This window comes from Sus scrofa, chromosome 6 (genome assembly GCF_000003025.6).
Source record: "Sus scrofa isolate TJ Tabasco breed Duroc chromosome 6, Sscrofa11.1, whole genome shotgun sequence".
Lineage (NCBI taxonomy): Eukaryota > Metazoa > Chordata > Mammalia > Artiodactyla > Suidae > Sus > Sus scrofa.
The window spans coordinates 3,153,709-3,179,540 of NC_010448.4; the positions used below are offsets into that span (position 1 = coordinate 3,153,709).

Sequence of the window (25,832 nt, forward strand, 5' to 3'; positions counted from 1 at the left end):
CCCCCGGCCCCCCGAGCTGGGTTCCCTCCCTCCTGCCTCTCCGGCCCTCGCTGTGTGGCCTCTGGGCCTCCCGTCCCCTTGACCCTAAGGACAGTCTGCACTCCCCCCGGGATTAAAGTGCGAGCCTGTCAGGTAGCCACAGAGACGGATTCATACCCTGCCTTTTCCTAGAAAAGACAGAAGCAGCCCCACGTGTGTTTGTGTGCTGAAGAGCTCATGGGCGAGAATGTTCCTGAGATTCTTTCCTGCTTCAGTCTGAGGGGGTGGGAGGGGGAGGGGGGTGGAGCTGGCCCCCGAGAACCAGCAGGTGTTTAAATCACTCTGGGGGACGCTTTTCTCTTCCACAGGATCCGTCTGTCCGGAGGCGAGGAGGACAAATGAATTCTTGATTTATACAAAAATACCACTTTCCACGTCTAATCGTGGTTGCCTTTAAGGTCCGAGGACACGAGACAGGAAAAAGTAGGCAGGGACGTCAGAAATAACAGAAAGCAATGCGTGTACTCAGGAAGAACTGATTTTGCTAATTCTAATGAAATGAGATTGACCTAGGATAAAGAAACAACTTAGAAATCTTGAGTAATTTAAGTTTTCCAGGGATCTGGTACTTTTGAGTCTCCTGTAAAAATTTCTATATAATTAGGTTTGATTTTAATACCTTATTTTTCTGATGGATGTGCTTGGAAGACGTCTGTTCCCATGTGTTGTCATTTTCAGCTTTTCTGACCTACCTTTCTTGTTTTGCCTTCACAAGAAGAATATTTGTTAACACCACTGCCCCTTTTGCGCGTTAGGTCTGTGAAAACAGCGGCTGTTTTATGACATGGTAAGTGGAAGCAGGGAAAGAGCCGTGAGCACGACCCTCCCTGCCCTGTGGACATTTTTAGCCACTGTCATGAAGCGAGCCGAATTTAAAAATAGACGTTGCTTTCATTAATTGACGTTGCCTGAGACTTTCCCTCAACTCAGTGCCTCTTAAGCATTGGATTTCTTCTTCAGTTCAGCCCTGGCAGCACATGTTAGTTTGTGTTCGCTCTGCCAGCTCTCAGGCGAGTATGAATCCTCATTTCCGTGCCTGTCAGAATCCAGGGGATGACGCACATGGGTAGCCTCGTGGTGAGACTTGTTGCGACGCCTTAAAATGCCTAAGATGGCCCTGAGTGGGCTGCAGCATCGGACCAGGGTTTGGCGTTTCTGTGGGATACAGCCACCTGTTTCTGAGGAGCCTTCTTCCCCTGAAAGGTTCGTTCCTGGGGTCTAGCCCAGCTTTAGAGCTGCCGAAACGTGTGTGCCCCTTGGTCTTTTGCTTTCCAAGTGTGCGACACCTGCCCGCAGGCCACCTCCCTCGCTTGACCGGAGGGCGCCTTTGCCTGGGGCTCGTGTCGCCATGCGGAGCGCAAGAGCCCCTGCCTGCGTGGAGCGCCGTCTGAAGAAAGGACCGGGTGCTGCTGGGCAGGCCGCAGCAAGTGCACCCAGCACACGGGCACACCTGGCCTCGGCTGTGCTTCACCTCTCCGCCGTGAAGCCAATGGCAGAGAAAGCTGGTCACGTGACGTTTTCGTTTCCCAGTTGATGTGAAAGTTAGGTTCACACCGCAGTCTAATCTGAGGCGTGCACAGTATGTCTGGAAACAACAGTGTATGTGCCTTAACTTTCACATTTTTCGGCGCCGACACCCTGGAGCCGTCGTCTCGGGCTCAGCGAGCCGTCGTCTTGCTGGCGGAGGGTCTTGCCTCCGCGGACGGCGGCTGACCGCGCAAGGCGGTGGCTGCGGAAAGTTGGGCCGCTGCGGCCAGGTCTTAAGATGCGACAAGGAGGACGTTTGCTGCATGGCTGACTTTGCGCAGGAACAGTTTCTCTGGAGCACGCGGTGCTGTTTGATGGTGTTGGACCCGCAGTGGAACGTCTTTTCAGAGGGGACGTCAGGGAGCCCCCGTCGTGGCTCAGCAGAAACGAATCTGACGAGCACCCATGAGGATGCAGGTTCAATCCCGGGCCTTGCTCAGCGGGTTAAGGACCCGGCGTTGCTGTCAGCTGTGGTGTACGTCACAGATGCAGCTCAGATCCCGAGTTGCTGTGGCTGTGGTGTAGGCCGGCTGCTACACGTCGGATTCGACCCCTAGCCTGGGGACCTCCATATGCCGTGGGTGCGGCCCTAAAAAAGACAAAAAAAAAAATTGACGTCCATTCTCTCGAGCCTCAAACCTGCTTTCTCAACGAATTTGACGTTGTATTGTGGCTCCGTCGTCGTGGTCGTGTCAGCGGTGTTCCCAGCCGCTGCACCAGGAGTAGATTCCATCTCAGGAAACAGTGGGCTCTGCTCGCTCCCAAGAGCGCCTCAGCCACTGAAGGTTTTGTCGTGAGATCGCAGCGCCTCAGTCCCATCTTCAGGCTCCACTTGCAGTTCTAGCTCTCTCGCTGTGTTCACATCTGCAGTGACCGCCGCCCCCAAAGTCTGAGCCCCTCAAAGGCATCAAGAGGGCTGCAATCAACGTCTTCCACATTCCTGTTTTTTCTTTTAGGGCTGCACCCGCAGCACATGGAGGTCCCCAGGCTACGGGTTGAATCAGAGCTGTAGCTTCCAGCCTACACCACAGTCACAGCAACGCCAGATCCGAGCCGTGTCTGACCTGCACCGTAGCTCACGGCAACACCGGATTCTTAACCCACTGAGCAAAGCCAGGTATCAAACCTGCATCCTCATGGATGCTAGTCAGTTTCGTTTATGCTGAGCCCTGCCGGGAACTCCCAAACTCCTCTTAATTTTAATATTCTGACCTTTTCCCCAGAGTCACAAATGTTCTTGATGGCATCTGGAAAGGTGAATTCTTTCCAGAAGGTTTTCAGTGTACTTTGCCCAGATTCATCAGAGGATCACTGTGGCAGCTATAACCTTAGGAAATGTGTTTCTTTTTTTTTTGTCTTTTTGCCTTTTCTAGAGCCGCTCCCACAGCACATGGAGGTTCCCAAGCTAGGGGTCTGATCAGAGCTGTAGCCGCCAGCCTGTGCCACAGCCACAGCAGTGTGGGATCTGAGCCGTGTCTGTGACCTACCCCACAGCTCACAGCAACGCCGGATCCTTAACCCACTGAGTGAGGCCAGGGATCAAACCCGCAACCTCTTGGTTCCTGGTCGGATTCGATCACCACTGAGCCATGACAGGAACTCCGAAATGTGTTTCGTAAATAGCAAGACTTCAAAGGCAGAGTGACTCCTCGACCCACAGGCTGCAGCGTGGCTGCTGTGTTAGCAGACGCTAAAGAAGTCTAACCCCAGCGCGCGTCTCCATCAGAGCTCTTGGGGGACCAGGCGAACAGTAATAATTTGAAAAGAATCTTTTTTCTGACTTTCAGGTCTCAACAGTGGGGTTAAAGTATTCAGTGGGGGAGTTCTCATTGTGGTGCAGCAGAAACGAATCTAGCCAGTATCCATGAGGTTGCGGGTTTCATCCGTGGCCTCACTTAGTGGGTCAGGGATCTGGCGTTGCCCTGAGCCGTGGCGTAGGTCACAGATGGGGCTCAGACCCTGAGTTGCTCTGGCTGTGCAACCCCTAGCCTGGCAACCTCCATATGCCACAGGTGCAAAAAAGCAAAAAAAAAAAAACAAAAAACAAAACACTCAGTAAACCGTGTTGTCAGCAGACGTGCCGTCATCCAGGCTTTGTTCCACGTCCAGAGCACAGGCCGAGTGGCTTTAGCGTCCTCCTGAAGGACACTGGGACATGTGAAATCGCCAACGAGCCCTGGCTTCACCTGAAAGTCACCAGCCGCATGAGCCCCCAGCAGAGTCGGCCTGGCCTCCGAAGCTTTGACGCCCGGCGCGGACGTCCCCCTCCAGCCCTCGAAGTCCTAGCTGGCGTCTCCTGACACCAGGAGGCTGTCTGGTGGCCCCTGAACATCTGTCCGCGTGGCCACCTTCCTGGGTGATCCGAGCTGCAGCTTCTCCCTCGGCTCGTGCCCCTCGCCGCGCGCTTCGGAGCTGTGGAGGCGGCCTCTGTGCTTCGGCCTCGTGACCCGGCCTCTGCGGGTGGGTGTCTGCTCATTGCCTCCTGCAGCTCCCTCGCCTGCGGCAGCCTCTGCAGAATCGGAGAGAGTGCGGGCCCTGCTCCGGTCGAGGCCTCGGCTTAGGGGCGTGTGGCTGCTCTCATCTTCTGTCCGGAGCAGCGCAGCCTTCTCCACGGCAGCAGGGAGGCTGTTTGGCGCGCTCCTCCCTTGGGTGCTCCCTGGATCCGTGCTTCCACTCCCTTCGAGAAGGCCGCCTTCCTCTCACGACTCAGATGCCCGTTTGGCACAACGGACTTCTGTCTCCGCTTCTGCACGAAGCTCGGTCTCGTCTGGTTTTTGATGGAAAGTGAGAGACACGCGACTCTCCCTTCCCTGGGAGCCCGGCGAGGCCGCTGCAGGCTTGTGGATTGGCCTCATTTCCACATCGCGTCTCAGGGAAGAGGGAGGCCCGAGGACGGGAGGGGGGGCTCGTGGCCAGTCACGGGGGCGGTCAGAGCGCACCTGGCCACAAGGTCACGGTCTCACATGCACACAGCTTGTGGTGTCCAAAGCAGTTAACCACACCCCCCTCAAAGCCCCGGTCACACCTCACCGTAACAAGTGACAGTAATGGAAAAGTTTGACATGTGAGATTGACCAAAATGTGACCCAAAGTGAGCAGATGCTTTTGGGGAAATGGTGCCAGTAGACGCTCAGCAGAGTTGCCACAAAGCTGCAGTTTTTTGAAAATGCAGTATCGGCAAAGTGCAACACCGTGAGCTCTGCCCCTGCTGGTGAGGGTCTCCGGGCCAGGCTGCCAGCCCCGCGCAGCACCTGGCAGTCAGGGAGCCTGCCCCACGCAGGACGCTCCCCAGAGATCCCCAAGGGCCCTGGCTGCAGGCTGAGTGCTGAGGGATGAGTGTGAAGTGTGTCGAGTGGACCCAGTTTCTCCACGGCACCCGGCTCAGTACCACAGAGGCGCTCTTTCCTCAGTGGGTGCTCTCAACAATTAATCTTCCTGTCGCCTGGGCAGTGCCTCCTCCCCGTGGTTGGATCCCAGCTGCCACTCCAGTCCCGCGGCTGCGGGCAGGCGCCTCTCGCGTCTGAAAAGTGAAGGTGGGGGTGCTTTGGCGACACCGTGCGCGCCGGCTCTCAGCACTGTGCGTCTGGGCTCCACTGAGCAGAGGTCTTACCTGCTGAGGTGTTCACAGTTCTAGAACACACTGCGGCCAGACTGACCCCCAGGGTCAAAGCACTGCCCGCCTTTGCTGAGAAAGATCTAAGTGCTTGTTCCCAGGGACCATTCAGTGGACGCTTGTTGAAAGAGGAAGTGAGCGGATCAAAGCGTTTCTTCTCGGAAACACCAGCAGCTTGTATTTCCTTCCCCCCTTGTTTACACCTGCCCCCTGCCCCCAGGGCGTCAGGGTGTCAGGCTCTGCAGGTTGCAGGTCCAGAACCACAGCCCGGCCTGGGAGGGACTGCCTGACCCCTCACAGGACCGGGCCGGGCGTGCAGCCCCTCCCTGCACAGAAGCTGCCTTCCTCCTCCTCCCCGCCCCGCGTCCTCACTCCTGTCCCCCGCCCCCAGCTTTAACGTGCTCTCGTCCTGTGACAACCCCAGTGTGTGTTCATGGTAGAAAGTCAGAAAGAAGCCAGGAGTCACTCCTGGTCGCCATCCTGCAGAAGACGAGGTGGAAAGCTGTCCCATCCGTCGGGATCTCCGAGGCCTCCCGTCCTGGATGCTGAGATGCAAAGAAGCGGGAAGCAGGCGTACATTTGAGGAGCTCACACCGTAAATTAAGAGGTAAAAGGCACAATTACCAGTAAAATATCAGAAAATGTGTGAAGATCTCTGGGCTCAGGCCTGAGAACTCAAATGCATCGAGATTCCTGGCCCAAAAGTCGATTTTTAGCAGGTGGATTCAGGCCACACTTAAAAAAAGCCCTGATCTCTGATGAAAATTCGTGCTTTCTAATGAATAATTGAAGATCCTCAGAAGGACGCGACTTACCCAGTGACCGCGTTCAGCCAGGGGCGGAGGACTGAGCCTGCTAATTCCGCAGGTCGCCAGCGCTGCGCCTCCAGAGGGTTCAGCCTCGCGGGATTCAGGTCTCCGGAGTGAACCTGCCTCGGCAGCAAGCGCTTTCGTTTTTTTTCTCTTTTAAAAGGTGTTCAGCGCAGGATGCGCAAAGGTGCTGTAAACAGTTGAGCAACAGGGAGCAGGCAGCTGAGGCCAGACCTGCAGCTTCTGAGCCGTCTCACAGCCCTGGACCGAGGACAGCAGGGCGAGGGCCTAGGAAGACCTGTCTGTTTATTATCTTAACTTTCGACAGTTGGGTCTCGAATCTCTTCATTCTTCCCACTTCTCTGAGGTGGCTCTGTAGCCAGAGCTCTCCAGGCAGCTGCCGCCCGTGCCCCCAGGGCCCTGTCCTAGTCCCTGTGTGTGGGTGCAGGACGAGCCCCCAGAGACCTGCTGTTGATGGATTCAAACAAAGGTACAAACGGGAAACATGGAGTCAGCTAAAAGCTCTGCATCTGCTCAGCGCCCTTCTAGGCATCTCTCCCCTAAATAGTAGAATTCTTCATTTTTGTTTTGTTTTGTTTTGTTTTTTGGTTTGATTGCTTGTTTGTTTTTTGTCTTTTTGTCTTTTTAGGGCCGCACCCGCAGCATATGGAGGTTGCCAGGCTAGGGGTCTAACTGGAGCTGCAGCTTCCGGCCTACACCACAGCCACAGCAACACCAGATCCGAGCCACATCTGTGACCATATACCACGGCTCACAGCAAGGCCAGATCCTTAACCCACTGAGCAAGGCCAGGCATTGAACCCAAAACCTCATGGTTCCCAGTCAGATTGGTTTCTGCTGCACCATGACAGGAACGCCCTTTTTTTTTTAATCTTCGTTTTTGAATTCCAAAGTCTTCAATTTAAATTCATGAAAGATGTAGTTCACATTTTCTGATTATTTAACCACTTTATTTCCAGAACCATTAAGTTTGCCCTTTGGGAGTTCCTGTCGTGGCGCAGTGGTTAACGAATCCGACTGGGAACCATGAGGTTGCACGTTTGATCCCTGCCCTTGCTCAGTGGGTTAACGATCCGGCCTTGCCGTGAGCTGTGGTGTAGGTTGCAGACACGGCTCGGATCCCACGTTGCTGTGGCTCTGGCGTAGGCCGGCAGCTGTAGCTCCGATTAGACCCCTAGCCTGGGAACCTCCATATGCCGCGGGAGCGGCCCAAGAAATAGCAAAAAAAGACAAAAAAAAAAAGTTTGCCCTTTGTATTCACATCCTACATTTTCTGTGTTCCCATCTCAGACATATTGGGCAAGAGTCTCTTTTTTAAGTGTTAAATCTGTACAGGGAAGTGTTCGAATCACAATTACGAACCTCGGTGGATTTTCACAAAGTGGGCAGAGCGGGCAGGCTCAGGCTCATAACCACCACTGAGCCCGGGAGCCCCCTCATCCCTGAGCCTGCGTTGGGTCTGCCTGGTTTTGGAGCTTTCTAGAAACGGACGTATACAGCGTGCATTTGAATCGGGTGTGAGATCCATTCGTGTTTCGTGTAGCAGTTTTTAATGTGTTTTCATTGCTGTGTGTTACTGCATTTTATCGACGTACCCCAGTTTCTCCATCCCGCTGTTGACGGATATTTGGGGTTTTTCCCGGACGTGGGCCAGCACAGATACTGCTCCGTTAACATTCTCGTGTGTGCTTTTGGGGGGCACAGATGTACACACATCCTTCAGGATTAGGCGTAGGATTAGGATTTTGCTGGAGTGTGTACGTTCAGCTTTTAAGGGGTGTCGCCAGGGGAAGCAGTGGGTTGCTGACCACCTGTTGAACATCTGCCTCCAGTTGTGGGAGCGCCAGTGTCTCCTTCTCTTCAGTGAGACCATGTTGTCAGTCTGTTTAATGTTAGACACTTGGGGGCGCGCAGTGCTGTCTTGTGGATTATTGGTCTAAATATGAAAAGTAAAATGCTAAGACTTCCAGAAAATAACAGGAGGATATTCACGTCTGTGGGCTTGACAAAGATTTTTAAACGGGACATGCAAATATGTGAGCAGTCGTCCTACATTAAAATCAAAAACTTTTGTGCACTTGATGAAAAAAAAAATGCGATGTGAAAAGGAAGGCCACAGAGCGAGAGGAGATTTATAATACAGTCAGCCAACAAAAGACTTCTGTCTGCTCTAGCTGTCCAAATATATTAAAAATTAGAGGATGGCGGAGTTGGTTTCCTGGCTCAGCGGAAACGAATCTGAGTAGTATCCATAAGGACACAGGTTCGATCCCTGGCCTTGCTCAGTGGGTAAAGGATCTGGCATTGCTGTGAGCTGGGATGTAGGCCTCAGACGAGGCTTGGATCTGGTGTTGCTGTGACTGTGGTGTAGACCGGCAGCTGCAGCGCTGATCCATCCCCTAGTCTGGGAACTTCCGTGTGCTATGGAGCGGCCCTAAAAGCCAAAAAAAAAAAAAAAAAGAATGGAGGTTCCCGCGTGGAGCAGTGGGTTAAGGATCCAGCATTGCTACAGCAACAGGGCAGGTTCCCTCCTTGGCCCAGGAACTTCCTCATGCCGCAGGTGCGGCCAAAAAAAATGAAAACTTATAGGCCAGCTTTTTAAAAAAGGACCCAAGGGATCAGGGACCCCCCAAGGAAGCTGTCCAAGTGACCGTAAGCATCTGAGTGCGCTCAACTGATGTCCTCAAGGAGAAGCGAGCTGAAGGAGTTCCCGTCGTGACGCAGCAGAAACAAACCCGACTAGGAACGATGAGGTTGCAGGTTCGATCCCTGGCCTCACTCAGTGGGTTAAAGATCGGGCGTTACCGTGAGCTGTGGTGCAGGTCACAGGTGCGTCTTGGATCCTGCATTGCTGTGGCTGTGGTGGAGGCTGGCAGCTGTAGCTCCGATTTGACCCCTAGCCTGGGACCCTCCATATGCGCCCCCCCCCCCAAAAAAAGAGAAGCAAATTGAAGACATGAGTCAGTTTTCTCACAGAAGGAAACGCGAAGCAGCAGAATCCCGTCCCTGCACAGTCCACTTGGGTCTCCCCGAACACTCTCTGGTGCTGCGGCACTCAGGTGCGCCGAGGAAGCAGCCGTCCCCATGGCTCCATCAGTACCAGGCGGGGTGTTCCTGAGACCCGGCTCTAACACCTGCCCTTGGCAGGCAGGGAGCAGCAGTGTCTGCTTTGAAGAGCTCGGGTGTGGCTTTCTCCTCGGCCACTCAGGATGTGTCAAAAACTGCTGTCGGGGGCGTTCTCTTGTGCAGCGGCGGGTTAAGATCTGATGTTGTCACTGCAGCGGCTCAGGTCCCTGCTGTGGCCTGGGTTTGATCCCTGGCCCAGGGATTTCCAGATGCCGCAGGCACAGCCAAAAACAACAAAAACCAAAAAAACCCTGCTATAGGTGTCACCTGCCTCTGCCACCCTGGCCTCCCCCCCAGTCCAGCCCTGAGGCTCAGAACTAGTCCTGACATTGTTCTGTTAATCACCTGTAATGCCTGGAATTTACTCAGCCCGCCTCTGCGGATCTCAAAGCCCTTTGCAGATCCTGCTGGTGAGACGGCTGTCGGCTGTCGCATGGTCAGCTAAGCTCTCTGCGAAATTACTTCTGGGCAAAGAGGCAGTTCTCAAAACTCAGGGGGACATGGGGCGCCTTAACAGGCAGGCTCTGCACCGACTGGAGCCCCAGGAGGAAGGCACGGTTCATCCAGTCATTACTGGATTATCCAGGAGGGACGGCATTCTCTGTAATTACGGGAGCGTGGCTCCCAGGCTGGGCTGGTGCACCTGCAGACGCAGACACGCTCCAGCCTGCCCCTCACATCTGGGCAGAGGGAGATGGAGGCAGGACTGGACCTGGGCTGGTGGGGCATGCCGGCACCAGAGAAGAGGGGGGTGCGTTTTGGCTGGGGGACCAGGGGAGCAGGTGGAGAGAAGCCTAGGACCCCAAGGAAATTAAGGGTTTTCCACTTTCAGCCAAGGGTGCCTGGGCGTTCTTCCCAAGAGTGTCTCCCGGCCAGCCCGCTTTTGAGACCAGCCCAACTCAGGCACCCTATGGACCCCTTGCTTGGTCCTGCAGGAAGATCGGGGATGGGCCTTGGAGCTGCCCCCATACCTCGGCCCCCCCGCAGACGCTAACCCCACTGACTCCCGGTCCTTCCTTTACCCAGCCCTCTGGACACTATGGGGAGCAGAAGGCACAGAGCAGAGTGACCTGCAGGCCTCGCCCCCAGCCCTTGAGTGTAATGAAGTCCCGAAGCAGGTGCACTGACACACAGCAGGAGCTTGAGTTCCTAGGTAAGGCCATCCCTCCGGTTGGAACGCCCATGGGAAGTTTTGTGGGGAGGATAGAAGCTGGGGTGCAGAGAAGCATTCCAGGTGGGCCTCTCACCTGAGCAGCCAGGGAGGAGTCAGAACCAGGACGTGGTGACCGGGAGCCACTCACCCCCAGGAGTCTGGGCAGATGGACAGCTATCCCTGGCCACACCCTCTCCATTGCTCGGCCGTCACCTGCGGCTCAACTCCCCCATCCCTGTAAGTCCAGGACTGGGTGGTGCTCAGAGCCTGGCAGTGGCCGCGGGAACTGTCAGCTGGGGTGTCAGGCCTGGGGGCCCAGGTGACAGCTGACGTGCTTGTCATTTCCATTCATGTATCTGAAGTCTCACATATCTGAACATCCAGCCCAGGCAGCGTGCCCCGCGTCCAGCATGGAGGAGGCGCAGGTGCTGGGTCACAGGCGCTGCAGGCACACTGAGGGGGAGAAGCCTGCTGGTGAACTGAGGGAGGGAGCAGGCTCCATGCACACAGGCCTCCCTCTGTGCCCCAGAGCAGGGGCTCCCTGGGACCAGAGAACATGCGACGGGAGAGCTCGCAGCCCCTGCTTCCCACCCGCCAGGAACCTCCTGTGAAAGGTCTGTCTGTGAGGGCTCCGGCTCACTGAGCCCCCTGGGGGGCACCTGTCGAACCCCCAGCAGCAGATGCTGGAGGGAAAAGACCTGGAAACGTGTGTCTCTGACCAGCTTGTCTCGCAGAGCCCGGCTGGCCATCTCGCCGTCCTGGCTTGATCTGGGCTGGAGACTGAGGGTCACTGGCTAAGCCTGGAGCTGAGTAAATCTTGTCATTTATTGTCCCTGCTCCACCGGGAGCTGTCAGCCAGGACTCGACCTCCCAGCACCCCAGGTGGTCCAGACGTGGCTCTGGTTTGCTGGGTCCTCGGGAAGGAGTGCCGAGCGCTGTCTCGGTCCCTCCCACGCTGTCTCGGCCCATCTCCCTGCCCCTCGGGGTTGGCCTTCACCCCCCACCTCCCCCTTCCCCACCTGCTCAGGGCTGGAAGAACCGTGTTTTCTTGGTGGCATACTTGCCTTCCACCAGCCAGAAACTTCTATGGCCCCAGGACACGCAAAGCCTCCCCCCCCCCCCCCCCCCCCCCGTCAACTCCAGAAGAGGAGGTGAGGCCAAGGCCCTTCCCTGGGGCCTGCCCACCCCACTGGAGCACCGACCAACCAGGAGCTGACTGGCAGGTGCAGCCAGTTGGGGGCTCAGCCAGGCGTCCGGTGACGCTCAAGGCTTGGCCCCTCTGTCAGCTGCAGAGACTTCGACTCCCAACCACTGAACAGGCGAAGGTCAGAGCTGAGCAGGCCTCACCTGGCCCATGTGACGCACCCCCCCCCCCCATGGAGAACAATGACAGGAGCAGCAGGGCCGGGCCAGTGCCGGGAATGTCTTTGATGTGTGTGGTGACCATAAAATTCCAGAAACCAGAACAAGTCTGGGAAAACCGCCACCGTGGCCATGTCCCCCTGGCTTCCAGCAGCGCCGTGGCGCTCCCTGCCCCCGCAGGGGCCCTGGCTCCAGCTGTGCTTCGTGCTCCCGTCATTTACAGCAGCTCAGGATAACGAGTGACGCACTGTCTGAGGTCCTTGGCGTGGCGGTACATGTGCAGAGGCCAGGCTCAGCCGCAGACCGTGTTCTCTTGGCCCCGAGGAGGCACAGCCCCACACGCGCCCCCCTCAGAGGCACTGGCGTCCCAGACCCCCCAAGCCACTCTCGGCCCGAAGAGTCTCTAGGGTTGTCCCACAGCGGTGGCAGAGCGTGCCCTCCGGGCCTGTCCTGGCTGAGTCGGGCCTTGAACGGAGGCTCTGGTGGGAGCAGGAGCCTTGCACTCAGCCTCCTCTCCAGCCTGATCTTCCTCTCGCACCCAGGAGGGCTGTGTTCTCGACACGGGAGCCTGACACAGGCTGGGACCCTGCACCTGACTCCCCTTCCTCTGCCTCCCAGGCCCTGGGCTTTCATTCCAGGAACGTTCTCTGCTGGGGCGGGCGCCGAGCCTTTGAGCGATGCTCTCATTTCAGCTGCAGGAGGCTCTGGGGAAGCCTGGGCTGTGCTGGGAGCAGAGACCCTCCTCCCCGCCCGGACCGCTGTGAAGGATGCTTCCGAGTGGGCTGCCCGGACTGAGGCCGTGTCCTTGCCGGGGCTGAGCCGGGTCTCTGCCAGCCCCCTGGAAACGGCCGGTCTCTCTCTCCGCCCAGGCCCTCCCTCGGCCGCGTGCTAGGACCTGGCCGCTCTCCACCCAGGGATCACGGGATCCCTTGCGCTCCCGTCTGGCGGCTGCTTCTCGCCCTGGGGCTGCCTGCCCGGCGTCTCACCGGGCTCTGTTGGAGCCTGACAGCTTCTCCCAGCCCCAAGGCCGGGGCGCCCCCCGACCCACTGTGGGGGGACTTCGTTCTGCTCTTCCTCCCTGAGGTGCCCCTGCTCTCCAGAGGAGCTGTGCAAAATGACACTGGAACCTGGACGCCCTCCCTTCCCGGCCTGCAAGTGGTCAGGTCAGCCGCGCCTGTGACGCCCGACACACCCACACTCGGGGAACACACTGGATCCTTGGCCAGCTCACCCCAGTTCCTCAGGCCAGACCTTCCCCCTCTGGCTGTGTGTGAACCCCTTGCTCGCAATCCCCCCGGGCCCCCCGAGGGTCCCACAGCCGCCGTCCCGGGAGAGCCTTCCAGACGTGGGGCCGTCCTCCCTCTCCCACGCCCACCCGGGCCACGGCTTTGAGTCCCTCCGCCCTGGGGCTTTCTGTCCTCTGCCTGGGCTCCGACTGGCCCGTCCCTCTCTCCCCAAGGCCAGAAACGGGGGTTGCGAGCCAGGGATTAATGGCACAGCCTAAGCTGCCGAAAGCCACGGGGCCCATTGGAAGGCCTGAGCTTAAAGGTAATTTTCCTTCTCTGTAAAGGCCACGCATTTAGCCCAAATGGGCAGAGTCAGGAGACAGTCAGCCAGCAGGGGACAGGGAGCAGCCACAGCCCAGATGGCCACCGGAGAAGCGCGAGCAACTGTCCCCAGCCTGAGACCCGAGACGGCCCCTGACCTCTTCTCCTAGAGGTAAGAGCTGGGCGCCGGGAGCCTCGCAGGGGAAGCAGCCACCCTCTCCCTCCCCCGCCGCCGTGCCCCAGGACCCCCAGAAGGCTTGGGGTCCCCCTGCCCCCTGTGCTCACCAAGGAGCTCCTGTCACGTGCCCAGCAGTGTGCCAAGCACTTCCCTGTCCTCATCTCCTGAACTTTAAAAGCTGTATCTAGAGTTCCCGTCGTGGCACAGCGGAAACGAATCCAACTAGGAACCATGAGGTTGCGGGTTTGATCCCTGGCCTCGCTCAGTGAGTTAAGGATCTGGAGTTGCTGTGGCTCTGGTGCAGGCCGGCAGCTATAGTTCTGATTCGACCCCTAGCCTGGGAACCTCCATATGCCGCAGGTGAGGCCCTAAAAAGACAAAAAACAAAACAAAACCTATCTTTATGTTCTCATAGCAAAATACATGCCTGGGTTTTCTCATGTAAAGATGGCAGAAATTTAATTAGAGGACGAGAAGGCGGTGCTGCGGCTCCCCCTGCCCCCCCACCCCCCGCAAGAGAGTCCTTCCCCTCTCGGTTGAACACGGTGTTGAAATTCAGTGAGACTGGGAATGCACGTCCACTTTCTTCCCGCGGTTGGCTGGCAGCCTAGCAGGAGGAGGATGCTTGTCTGGCACAAATGGTTTTCTCGTGGAGGAGCGCTCATTGCCGGGGAGAGAACTTCCCAGCGTCCAGGTTTTGTCTTGAGGCTGCAAAGACGCGTGGCCACAAAGAGTAATTGAATAAGCAGCAGGTGGAAGGGGGTGTGCTCGGGGGTCCCCCAGGGTCGCCAAAGCACTTTGACCTTCCCAATGGGCTCGCGTGTGCCGGGCAGGGGGCGGGGCTGTGGCCCCCGCAGCCGAAGTGGGAGCCCCTGCCTCTCCAGGCACTAGCCGGGCCCTGCGCTGGGCTGTGACTTGGCGCCTACAGATGTGAACAGTCATTTCCAGGCTCTCGAACAGGAGAGAGAATCAGCACTGCTGAGAGGCCGTGTACAGAAGGGGTAAGAATGCAGCTCCGGACCTGCTGGCCGAGGCCAAGGGCCAGGTCCACCACTCACTCGCTGGTAACATGGGGCAGCGTTCCTAACGCCTCTGCCTCAGTGTCCCCTGAGACGGGGACCGGGACACCTGCCTTTTGTCCCTGACGTCGTCCGTCAGTTCAGGGCGGGTACGTGTGGCAGGCAGCAAGCACCCAGTCAGCTCGTGTGACCGTTGCTGTCGTGTGAAGAGCTTCTGCTCCCAGAGGCTGGTCGTGAAAAAGCAGCTGCGTTTTTGCCCCGCATCCGCGCATCAGCGCAGGTCCCGTTATCCCATCTTTCGGGTGTGGGGACTGAAGAGGGGACAGGTGACTTTCTCAAGGCCATGCTTTCCTTCCTTTCTGTAATTCAGAGGGGTTTTATCTTTTCCTGTGAAATACTTCTCGTAGAGAGGAGTACGGAGACGCCCTTAATGTGGACTCCCGTCCTCTGCACACACGAGCATTTTGCTGTACTTGCTGCCTTTTTTAACAGATTAGAATGTTGAGCTAGGACCCCCTCTGTCCTCCTCTCCTTTGCCGGCTTTTTCCTGCCCTCCCAGCATCACCCACTCGCCTGGAGAGCCCTGCAGGGTTGTCAGGTGCCGTGATGCACGGCTTTGTCTTTTCAAATGTCCCCACGGAGCTCACGCGTGCAGCGTTGCTTTCTTCCGCTCAGCGTGCTTTTGAGCATGTCCCCCACGTGGATGCCCGCAGACCTGGTTTGTCCGCTCGGGCCGCTGTGCCGTCTTCCACTGCACAAACAGGCCGTGCTGAGGTGCCAGAGATTGTCTATTCATTCTTCGGACCAAGTTCCCTGCTTTGCGCCCACTGCTGCAGGGGACACCCCCAGGCCCTCCCCCTCCGGGTGCTTCCCCCATGCGGCCTTCCCGGGACACAGACCCTTCCGTGGGGTGGTTGGCTGGCAAGGGCTGAGCTTCCCCAGATGGTGCCAAGGTGCCCTCCAGTCACCCCCTTCCGCTCGCTGAGCAGGGAAGGCAGCTCTCAGCCCTGTGGCCAGGACCAGTTTGCAGTCTGGTGAGCGTGGAGCAGCCCCTCCTTGTGGTGGTGAATTCATTAAATGCTGAGTGGTAGCCGGAGCTCTCCAGGTCACTAGTGGCAGAGCAACAACCAGGAGCCCACGTAGGACCCAGGGGACAGAGCATCCCTGTTGTCACGTCCTGCAGCACCTGCCATCGGGTAGCGCAGCCTGAGCTCCGCGTCGCAGTCTCCACCCCTCGCTGGGCAGAAAGCCGGGGTGTCGGCGTCCTTGCCTCTCTAGACCCCTGCTGTCCCATGTGGCTCCTGAGAACGTGAAACATGGCTGGTCCACATCGGGATGCTCTCTGAGTGAAAAAGACACACTGGCTTTGCAAGACGTAGCACGAAAAGAAAGTTGTGAACTATCTTGTTAATAATTTTTGACCAGGAGTTCCCGTCGCGGTGCAACAGAAACGACTCCGACTGGGAACCATGAGGTTGTGGGTTCGATTCCCTGGCCTTGCTCAGTGGGTTAAGGATCTGGCATAGCCGCGAGCTGTGGTGTAGGCTGCAGATGCAGCTCGGATCCTGCATTGCTGTGGCTGTGGTGTAGGCCGGCAGCAACAGCTCTGATTAGACCCCTAGCCTGGGAACCTCCATATGCCGCAGGTATAGCCCTAAAAAGAGAAAAAGAAAAAAAGAAGAAAAAAAGAAATTCAGTTGGTTTTTTGCTTTTTAGGGCCGCACTCACAGCACATGGAGGTTCCCAGGCTAAGGGTGGTATCAGAGCTACAGCTGCCAGCCTGTGCCACAGCCACAGCAGGATCTGAGCCACCCCACAACCTCATGGTTCCTAGTCGGATTCATTTCTGCTATGCCACAATGAGAACTCTGGGTTGTTTGGTTTTTTTTTTTTTTTTAATGTTTTTAACCAAAGTCACTAGGAAATCATAAATGGCAGCTGTGGCTCCACTTAGTTTCTACTGGACAGAAATAGCCCTAGACTTTGCCAGTCTGGCACCTTGTGGCGGGTGCCCAGGGCAAGTTTGATGAATGAATAAGTGACCTGACGCTTTGAGAACAGAACGAGAGTGTACCAGCATCCCCCTGGCCCATCCCTGGTGTCCTCAGGCTGTGCTGTCCCCTTGCTCGAGGGCCCTGACACCCTTCCCTTCGTCCCTTCTTCTCCTGCTCCAGGGTCGTGAGGCAGAGGCCACCAGGGCTGGCCGCCTGCAGAGGCAAGGCTGGCTGCTGCCGGGGAGCCTGCCCTGGGCAGGGCCTTCTGGAAGGCCCCACACTGACCTGGAAACAGTGTCCTGCAGAGCAGCCCAGGCCGCGCTGGGGTCGGCCCCCTCCCAGCCGCTGCATGTGATGCCCCAACCCTGCTGACACTGTCCCCGCAGGTTCCTCCAAAGCTCCTGGAGGCCAGGAGCACACTGAGGGCTGTGAGCCAGCCCTCCCGCTGCCCAAGGCCTCCTGGAAGAACACCAGAGCTGCGCTTGCCCGCTGGGCACGGCGCCCGGCCCCTGCACGCCACGGCGCCCTCTTTGATGCCTTGGGAAAGGTTAACTTTGAAGCTGCCAGTCTGGGTGGCCTGGCCAGGCAGGGCTTGAAGGAAGAGCTCTATGGCTCTAGGCCGCTGCCATCTGCAGCGTGACCCCCGAGCAGATGGGAGCCTGGTCTGAGCTCCAGGGAGCCCCTCTTCCCAGAGGTGTGTGGAAATCTTAGCTGTGCGGCATCTTTGGGAAGAAGTACGGTTGACGTAAGCTAAGGTTTCCGCAACTGAATCTGCTCCCCCGCCAGGCACAACACTGAAACTTATTTTAATGGTTTTAGGTGAGAAATATTCAATAATGGCTTTTAGCCTTTTCTCTGTGACAAACGGTGACCGTTCAGCGTGAGACTGTCAAGCTTGAGGCTTGTTTGTCCCTCCACCACCGTCCCCAAGGCCACACTCCCTGAGTCTGCATTGTCCTTCCTGCCACTAGGCCTTTCTCGAGCTCTGGCCCCATCAGGGCACCTGCCTCCCACGTCCTCCATGACTCACTGTCCCGCAGCCCATCTAGGTCCCCTTAGAAATGCTTCTTCTAAGCTGAGCTGGAAAGCCTGGTTGATTCAAGTGTTTATAAGATAAGGACAGAGCTTTGGACTTGGTCTTACCTCTGACCCTGGCGGACTTCGGCCCAGGGCTTTGGGGTATGAACAGGTGAGGTTCCCCATACATGTCCTCAAATAAAGGGGGTGACTGTCCTTATAAGAACATATTGGTACATGAACAAGAATGTCTATCAAAAGCCACAGATTTGGAGTTCCCATCGTGGCTCAGCAGAAACAAACCCGACTAGGAACCATGAGGTTGCGGGTTCGATCCCTGGCCTTGCTCAGTGGGTTAAGGATCCTGCGCAGCCATGAGCTGTGGTAGGTCGCAGACATGGCTCGGATCTGGCGTGGCTGTGGCTGTGGTGTAGGCTGGCAGCTGTAGCTCCGATTGGACCCCTAGCCTGGGAACCTCTTTGTTAAAAAGCAAAAAAAAAAAAAGCTGCAGATTCCCTACAGATCAGAAAGTACCAATATTTTATCTTCACAGTAGCTCCAAGGTCTACTATTTCCCTGAATTTGGCAAGATCAAAATTAATCCGACAGAGCAACTCACCCGTGGGCTGCAGGAGGCCCAAGACTGGGAGGTGTCCTTGAGTCAGTCCTTCTGTCGCCACCACCTCCCACGGGTCCCAGATCCGTGCCCGCTCCTCCCCCACCTCTCAGGGAACTGCCGCCCCCGACCCCCCACCGGATCTCTCCACTGCCATGACCTCAACCCCGGCCCGGGCTGGGGTTCCCCACCTGCCGGGGGAGGTCCCATCGCAGAGCACAGAAGGCGACGAGACAGCCCACCCACACCCACCATCAGACGCCTCCGGTTGTGGAGCATTTTTAAAATAGTTCTTACGGTTTGGCATCCGCAAGGATTTGGCGGCGTGTCCCCTTCCTAGAGTTCACAAGCACAGTCTCGCACACTCAGGAACGCTTGTGAAGCCAAACCTCACTGTGTCTTCAAAGCCCTGGCACGCTTACAAAGACCAAGTTTGATGCCAGTTTCAAAAGGGCTAAAGGGAAGGGCCGAAAGGGCCCCGGGGCCCCTGCCCCCGCCCTGGCACACGGGCAGCCCGCCTGGGTGCTGGGGAACCCTCCATGCCCGGGACTCAGGGCCCTGTCCTCCCCTCCCTTTGCAGTGACAGGATGGAACGTTGGGACCTGCTTCTGCGACTTGCTTGCTTTCCCTTGGAGACCGTCCCACAGCAGGGCGCCAAGAGCTTTGTCGTGCTTTCTTGTGGCTGCAGTCTTGTCTTCGTTTATAGTTTGTCCCCACAGCCCTGAAGCAGTGTCGTCGGTCAGGGAGCGCCCAGGGCCTGGAGCCCCTGACGGTGCCTCTCCCGCCCCCCCCACCCCGCCTTTTCCCCATCTGCAGGTCCCCTGGTCATTTCAGGGCTGGGTGCCTGGGGCTCGTGCTGTGCCCGGAGGGGTTAATACGGCAGCTGGTGTAACCGCTGTATCCCAGGCTTCATGGGGTGTCACTTACAGACTGGAGCATGCACCTGCTTTATGGGCATAATTCAGTGATTTTTGGTAAATGTGCAGATCCCTCTGCCCCCAGTGGCAGTCTCTGCCTCTCCTCCCTGCCCTGGGCACCCCCAGTCTGCTCTGTGTCTCCATCCACGTGCCCGTCTGGACGCTTCGTTTGAGTGGAATCTGTGCTGTGTGGCCTCCATGTCTGGCATTGTGCACTGAGCACAGTGGCTTTGAGGCTTGTCTTTGGCGCTTCGGGGACCCGGCTTCCTTCTGTCTTACGGCATCCCCGTCTGCATGGACCATGGTTTATTCCTCTGTGCCGCGGTCCACGGCCCTCTGTACCGTTCCTGCCTTTTGGTTCTCGTGCGTAGCGCTGCTGTGAACGCCGTTTGTGCACATCTCTGCATCGGATGCGGGGTTTTGCTTCTCTTGGCTGGAGACCTAGAGGTGGTCAATGGGGTGTGTTTGCTAAATAAATGGTGACCTTTCTAACAGTTGGCTGAGCTGGATTCCAAGGCGGCTGTATCACTTTCCATTCAAGCAGTAATTTAAGAGTCTCTCCACATCCTCACCAACGTTTATTATCCTTTTATTTTATTTTTTTGTTTTTTTTAGGGTGGAACCCAGGGCATATGGAGGTTCCCAGGCCTGGGGTCAAATCAGAGCTGCAGCTGCCAGCCTGCACCACAGCCACAGCCACATGAGATCCAGGCCACCTCTGCGACCCACACCGCAGCTCACGGCAACGCCGGATCCTTAACCCACTGAGCAGCGCCAGGGATCAAACCCTCATCCTCATGGGTACCCGTCGGGTTCGTTAACTCCCCGTTCGCCTTCGCGTTACGAGTTCCGAGAGTCCGGTGTGTGCGCTTTCTCATCAGGTGTATGATTTGCGAGCATGTTCTCTCGTTTGCGGCTCAGCTTTCCGTTTCCTTAAGGACGTCTTTGAGGTTTGAGGTTTTAGATTTTGGTGAGGCGGCAGCGGGTTCTGGGACCCCAGCTATTGGTGGATACCACCTTGGTGTCCAGCATGGGGCAGAAACGAGGCTCTGTCCCCCACTAGCCCCAAACCCAGAGCGGGTGCCAGCCCTTCTCTGGGCATCAGGCACCCTGTCTGCGAAAGAGGCTTGGTGCCAGAACCCGCCTCAGAAGACCAGGCAGAGGGATCCTTACAACACCCGCCGCCTGGTTACTGCACAAGCAACTCAGCGATGATTCGGGCTCTCAGCGAAGTGACCCTCGCTCTCACTTTGCATCCCTACGGCAGCCCTTGGAGCGGGGGCTCCTCGCCCCCATTTCAGGGTGAAAAACAGACTCAGAGAAGCTGAGCGACTTGCTGTGAGTGGCTCATAGAGGCCTCACCCCTGTGGGGGTCCCAGACCTGCTGACCGACGGCTGCTCCCGGAGGCAAAGGGAGGCTTCTCCCCCCACCACAAGCTCAGGACGCTGTCCCCAACTGCCCAGGGTCATTAAACGAGCTCGAGCCAGGCACCTGCCAGCAGGGACGGCTGGTATGCAGAGCCCAGGGATGCATGGCTGCCGCCCCACGCCAAGCCCGCGGCTCCAGAGGCAAGCTGCTAGGACATGGCAGGACAGGGTGCGGCCGGAGGGACATGGGAGAGCCCAGGGTCAGGGAGCAGGCAGCCTCTTCCGGGGTGGGGTTCAGCCCCTGGGCCCCTCCTGACAGGCTCAGCAACTGCAAGGTGAGCCTGAGGCTCTCCAGTGACCCTCTAGGACAGCAGGCCTCCAGCCTGGGGTGTCCCCACCTGTGTCACCCTCCTGCCCACCCTGCATCTGGGACCTGTGTTCCTTTTCTTTTCTTTTTTCTCTTTTTAGAGCCACGCTGATGGCATATGGAGGTTCCCAGGCTAGGGGGGAAATTGGAGCTGCAGCTGCCAGCCTACACCACAGCCACAGCAATGCCAGATCCTTAGCCCACTGAGTGAGGCCAGGGATCCAGTCCTCACCCTCGTGGATACTAGTCGGGTTCATTACCACTGCGCCATGACGGGAACTCCCTGTGTTTCTTTTCTGGCTTGGGGAATTTTCAAACACACGTGCAAAGGGCCTGGCCCACCCAGCCCCATGCGCCCATCACCAGGCTCCAGCGACGACCGCTTCAGGCCCCTTCTCATCTAGTCCCCCATCCGCTGAGCAAAATCCAGCATTTTCTTCCTGCGACCCGTGCTTCCAAAATCCCACAGTGCAAGTGTGGGCATCCAACAGTTTCCCCAGAAAAACAGGAACCACCTGCCATCCACGCAGCATTGGTGGGTCATGGTGAGAGAGGCCAGCCCTGCCCCTTCCCAGCCACACGTCCTCGGACCAAACCATTTGACCTCTCTGAGCCCAAGTGTCCTCGTCTTTACAACGGGATACCAGTGCCTACTGCCTGGCAAGAGGGCGGTGGAGGTGAACCAAGACTGCAGGCTGTCCGTGGTGCCCAGGTAGGCAGCAGAACAATCCCAGCAGGCGGGGAGGGCCAGCCCCAACCTCAGGTGGGAAGGTGGGGAGAGAATGGGATGGAGAGGTTACAGGCAGATCTTCAAGTTTCGTAACAAGGTATCGAGGCGAAAAAGAACTCAAGCAAATCGAGCAAGTTATCAGTGTACGTTTTCTTAGGCTCCCGGCTCTTTTGGACGTTCGGACTAGTTCATAAATCTAACTGCAACAAATTACAGCTGCAGTTGGATCATATTTCTCCTTGACACTTAGAAGGAGCCTGGCTCAGCTATCTCTTGCTGTGTAACAAACATCCCCAAACTTAGAACAGCAGTGGCTTAAAACAACCCCCCTTGTATATTTTCTCCCAACTCTGTATTGCATGGTGATTCAGGCAGGTCGTTTGGGGGTAGCTCCTGACACCAGCTGGGCTGCTGTTAGCGTGGGGACTTGCCTGGGCTGGATGTCGGGCCGGGCTCACCCACAGGGCGTGTGGAGGGTGCTGGGCATCGGCTGGGAGCTCAGCTGGAGCTCTGCTGAGTGGTCTACACCAGGCTCTCCTGGTGAGCGGCTTGAGCATCTCTCAGTGTGATGACGGGGTCCTGAGAGGGAGCCTTGCCGAGAGCACGTGTTCCCAGAGAGAGAAACCGGGACTCCTGAGGCCTCGTTGCACCTCTCTGTTCCGATAGTCATGCGGTCTCGGTCTCGAGGCCGTGACTCCAGGAGGAGGGACTAGGAAGCCTCACCTCTCAGCGGGGGAGGGATGAAGAACCTGAGGTCGGGGTCAGCCGCCACCTCGCTCAGTGAAGGATGGTTGATTGTGAAGCTGAATTTCACAGACGTGCCTCAAATAGGGAATCAGCTGCTGGCGAGGCCTGGGGGGTCATGAATATGGAAAGATCTGCCCCCTCCCCAAGCCCTGGACCGATTGTGAAGCCCCTCTGGGCCCCAAACCCCCCAGTGCTGCGTATGACTGGATAGTCTCTGGGGTGTGCGGCGGTCATGCGATGGTGACGGGGGTCTGCTGGGGGCCAGTCTGCAGGGCGCCCGCTCTCCCCACTGCCATGGCCGTGGGCTCCCAGGCACGGCACTTCATAGGCATCCTGAGCTGGGAGATGGTCTTTGGTCAGCAGTGGCCCTGCTGAGCCCTGGGTCTGCCCTGGTGTCCTTTTAAGCTCAGAAAGCGTCTGCGGCAACCACACCTGCCAGCCCTGCCCCTCGTCTTTGCTTCTGCCGGTCCCCTTGCCCGTAGCCCCGGTGCAGCCCCTTTATGGCAACAGAAGGGGCACCTGCCTGAACCCCCTCCTCCCCATTCCGGGCACGGCCCCCCACAGAGGCGCTCCCTCCCTGTCAGCTCCCCCGGGCAGCTCCACGGGCTTGGCATTTGGGCAGATGGCTTCCTTTGGGAATGGGCTGTAGCATCTGCTGCTTTCCTTGGAATGCGTCTGGCCCCCTGGTCCCCAGAAACCTTCTGAGGACTCGCAGTTCTTTGCAAGTCCCATCCATTCCACCAGCATGTCTAGAGTGCCTGCCCTGTGCTCTGCCTTGCGCCCCACGCCAAGGGCAGCATGCCAGCACTGGCACCTGGTCCCCGCCGTCCGGGGTCTCCCTGATCGAGAGGCACAGACCTTCACCCATGGCATCCATGAACCCATGGCAGCCTGGCAGCCTGCAGGCCGCCTGGCAAAGGGACACTGGCTTAGAGCTGTGGCCAAGGGGTGGGGGCGGGACAACTCTGGAGGAGGATCTGGTCCCTTTTCTGTGCTCCTTGGGTGGCACCCAGAACCCAGGCCCCTACAGCGAGCGTTTCCTCCTGATGGCCACACGCCCCGCCCACCGCACCCCCGCTCCCCTGGGAGGGGCTTACTCCAAGGCCAGCTTCTCAGTCTCCTCTTGTCACCTGTCTAGCTTTTAGCTCCACCCTTCCCAGCCCCTCCCGCTTTACTTTTCCTCCTTAACACTCGGACTCTCACATCCGTGGGGCAGAGGCTTTGACTCACTGTGTTCTCAGCTGGAACTGTTTCTGGCACATGCCAGGCGCTCGGTCCGCAAAGGGATTCTTGTCGAATTACGCTCAGGAAGTTACTCCCCGGGGCGGGGCTGGGGGACGATGACTGCTCTCATTACTGTCTCCTACTTCCTGGAGATGAGACGGAGACCCAGGCGCTGAGAAGGGAGGCTCTGAGGGACACGTCACAGCGCCCCTCCCCCCGGGCGCACACCTGAGGAACCCCCGCCTCCAGCACCTGCCTTTTGCCCAAACTCCAGGAGGGTCTGAACACAGGCAGGTGTGGGGCTGCTGCCCTGGCTTCAGGTCCAGGGGCTGTGGGCTCCAGGCTGCCCCCTCCTCTCCAGTCCCCGCTGTTTGTGGGGGCGGGCAGGCAAGCCCACTGAGCTGGATTCTCCCCCAGAGCCCAGGGGTCCCCACCACCTGCGTCCTCTACCCACCCCACCCCAAAACCACCTTCCCAGGAGTGGGCACCTCACCTGGCTGCCAGGAAAACCCTCTCCAAGTGGACTCTTTCTCTCTTTAAAAAAAAATAAATAAATAAGTCCCACTTTATTTTGGAAATTTTCAACACATCTGAAAGTAGAGAGAATAGTATACTGACCCACCATGTCCCTGTCACTTCAGCTCAGCAATTATCACCGGTTTTCCGTTGCTTTCTTCTCCTTCTACCCCTCCCACCCTCACTCAGCCACTTTTTTATTTTCCCTGACTCTTTAAAAGCAAACCTCGGCTTCATACTAATTCACTCATAAATACTTTTCCGTATGTATCAGTAACAGAGAAGGGCTTTAGACGTCAAAATGATGGAGTTCCTGGTGGCTGAGCAGGTTCAGGACCTGGCATTGTCCCCGCTGTGGCTCTAGTCGCTGCTGTGGCACAGGTTCGATCCCTGGCCCGAGAATTTCTGAATATCACTGGTGTGGCAAAAAAAAAAAAAAAAGAAGAAGAAAACGTATCCCTATCCCATCTATTAATATCAGTCATAATTTCTTAATATTATCTAATACATGGACTACGTTCAGTTTTCTGCTATTACCTCCCAAATGTCTTTTTTTTTTTTTTTTTTTTTTTTTTTGTCTTTTTAGGGCCACACCTGTAGCATATGGAGGTTCCCAGGCTGGGGGTCTAGTTGGAGCTGTAGCTGCCAAGCCTACACCACAGCCACAGCTACAGCCACGCCAGATCCGAGTGGCATCTGCAACCTACACCACAGCTCACGGCAACGCCAGATCCTTAACCCACTGAGTGAGGCCAGGGATCGAACCCGAAACCTCATGGTTCCTAGTTGGATTCGTGTCTGCTGCGCCACAACAGGAACTCCCCCCAAGTGTCGTTTTCTAGTTGCGTTGTTGGGATTAGCACCTATCCAGACTTCACACACTTCGTCTGGTTGAATTGCATCTGCAGTTTCTAGGCTCCTAAACTCCATCTGAGGGTCTCCATTGTATCAACTGATGAGCATCACCTGGGAGTTTTTACAGACCACCCATGCCTGGGCCCCACCTGGACCAATTAGATCAAGGTCCCTGGGTGACCCTAGCCCTGGGGGTTGGTGTCAATCATTTGATTGATTGGTTAAGTGATCCCCCTCCCCTGTCTCCCCCCCATCCCATGCAGTGATCCCGGCAAGCTCCCAGGGCTGGGAACCAGTGGAATCCACTCGGGTTCTCAACAGGCACCAGCAGATGTGCCCCAGGGTGTCCCCTGGCAATGTCTGGAGATGCTTTTGGTTGTCACAACTTGGGGAAGGGGTGATTCTACGAGCATTTAGTGGGAGGAGGCCAGGGATGCTGCTCAGCATCCTGACTGCCCAGGACGCCCCCACTGGGCTGGGATCAGCCAGCCCCAAACGTCAAAGGGCGGACAGTGAGACATTCTGAGACTGAAGCACAAACCCCACTGTTCTAAGGGGCAGAGGCCTCCTGGGGGAGGAAGCAAATTAAGCTGGATTCTTTCCATTCCTCATCTCAGCCCCGACTAACAAATCGCATCCTGTGGCCTCCTCTCCTTAGCCCCACGTCCCTCCCCCAGTGTCGAGTTGGGCCAAACTCCCCCGAGGGACTGGCTGCTCCCTGCCTGCTGGGACAGGAGAGGAGGGCACAGGTCAGCATGACTGCTTACCAGCTAGGCGACCTATGGCCTCCTGTGCCTCGGGGCCCACACCTGCAAAACGGAGGGACTAGGGCTGTCCTGAGCATGTGGTGACATCAGGTCACATGCCCACGGGCGCTTAGTCAGTGCCAGTTATCCTGGTCACTGTGGTGCCCAGGGCCCAGTGCAGAGAAGGTGCTCAAAAGGTGCTTGTAGGGAGTTCCCGTTGTGGCTCAGCAGGTTCCGAATCCACCTAGGAGCCATGAGGATGTGGGTTCGATCCCTGGCCTCTCTCAGTGGGTTAGGGATCTGGTGTTGCTGTGAGCTGTGGTGTAGGTTGCAGACGTGGC

The 25,832-nt window shown here is 57.3% G+C and overlaps 1 protein-coding gene across 3 annotated transcripts in view; it reads left to right on the plus strand.

The window, feature by feature from the left end:
- Nucleotides 3,073-25,832, plus strand: part of C6H16orf74 (chromosome 6 C16orf74 homolog) — a 54,385-nt gene continuing 31,625 nt past the window's right edge. Inside the window, exons 1-4 of one of the 3 annotated variants that reach the window (XR_002344458.1) lie at nt 3,079-5,786; nt 10,162-10,288; nt 12,520-12,813; nt 13,221-13,369. The gene's annotated coding sequence lies outside the window, so the exon portion shown is untranslated. Of the gene's footprint in view, nt 5,787-10,161; nt 10,289-12,519; nt 13,370-25,832 lie in introns of all 3 variants that reach the window. The other 2 variants (XR_002344457.1, XM_013998143.2) reach the window with 2 other exon arrangements.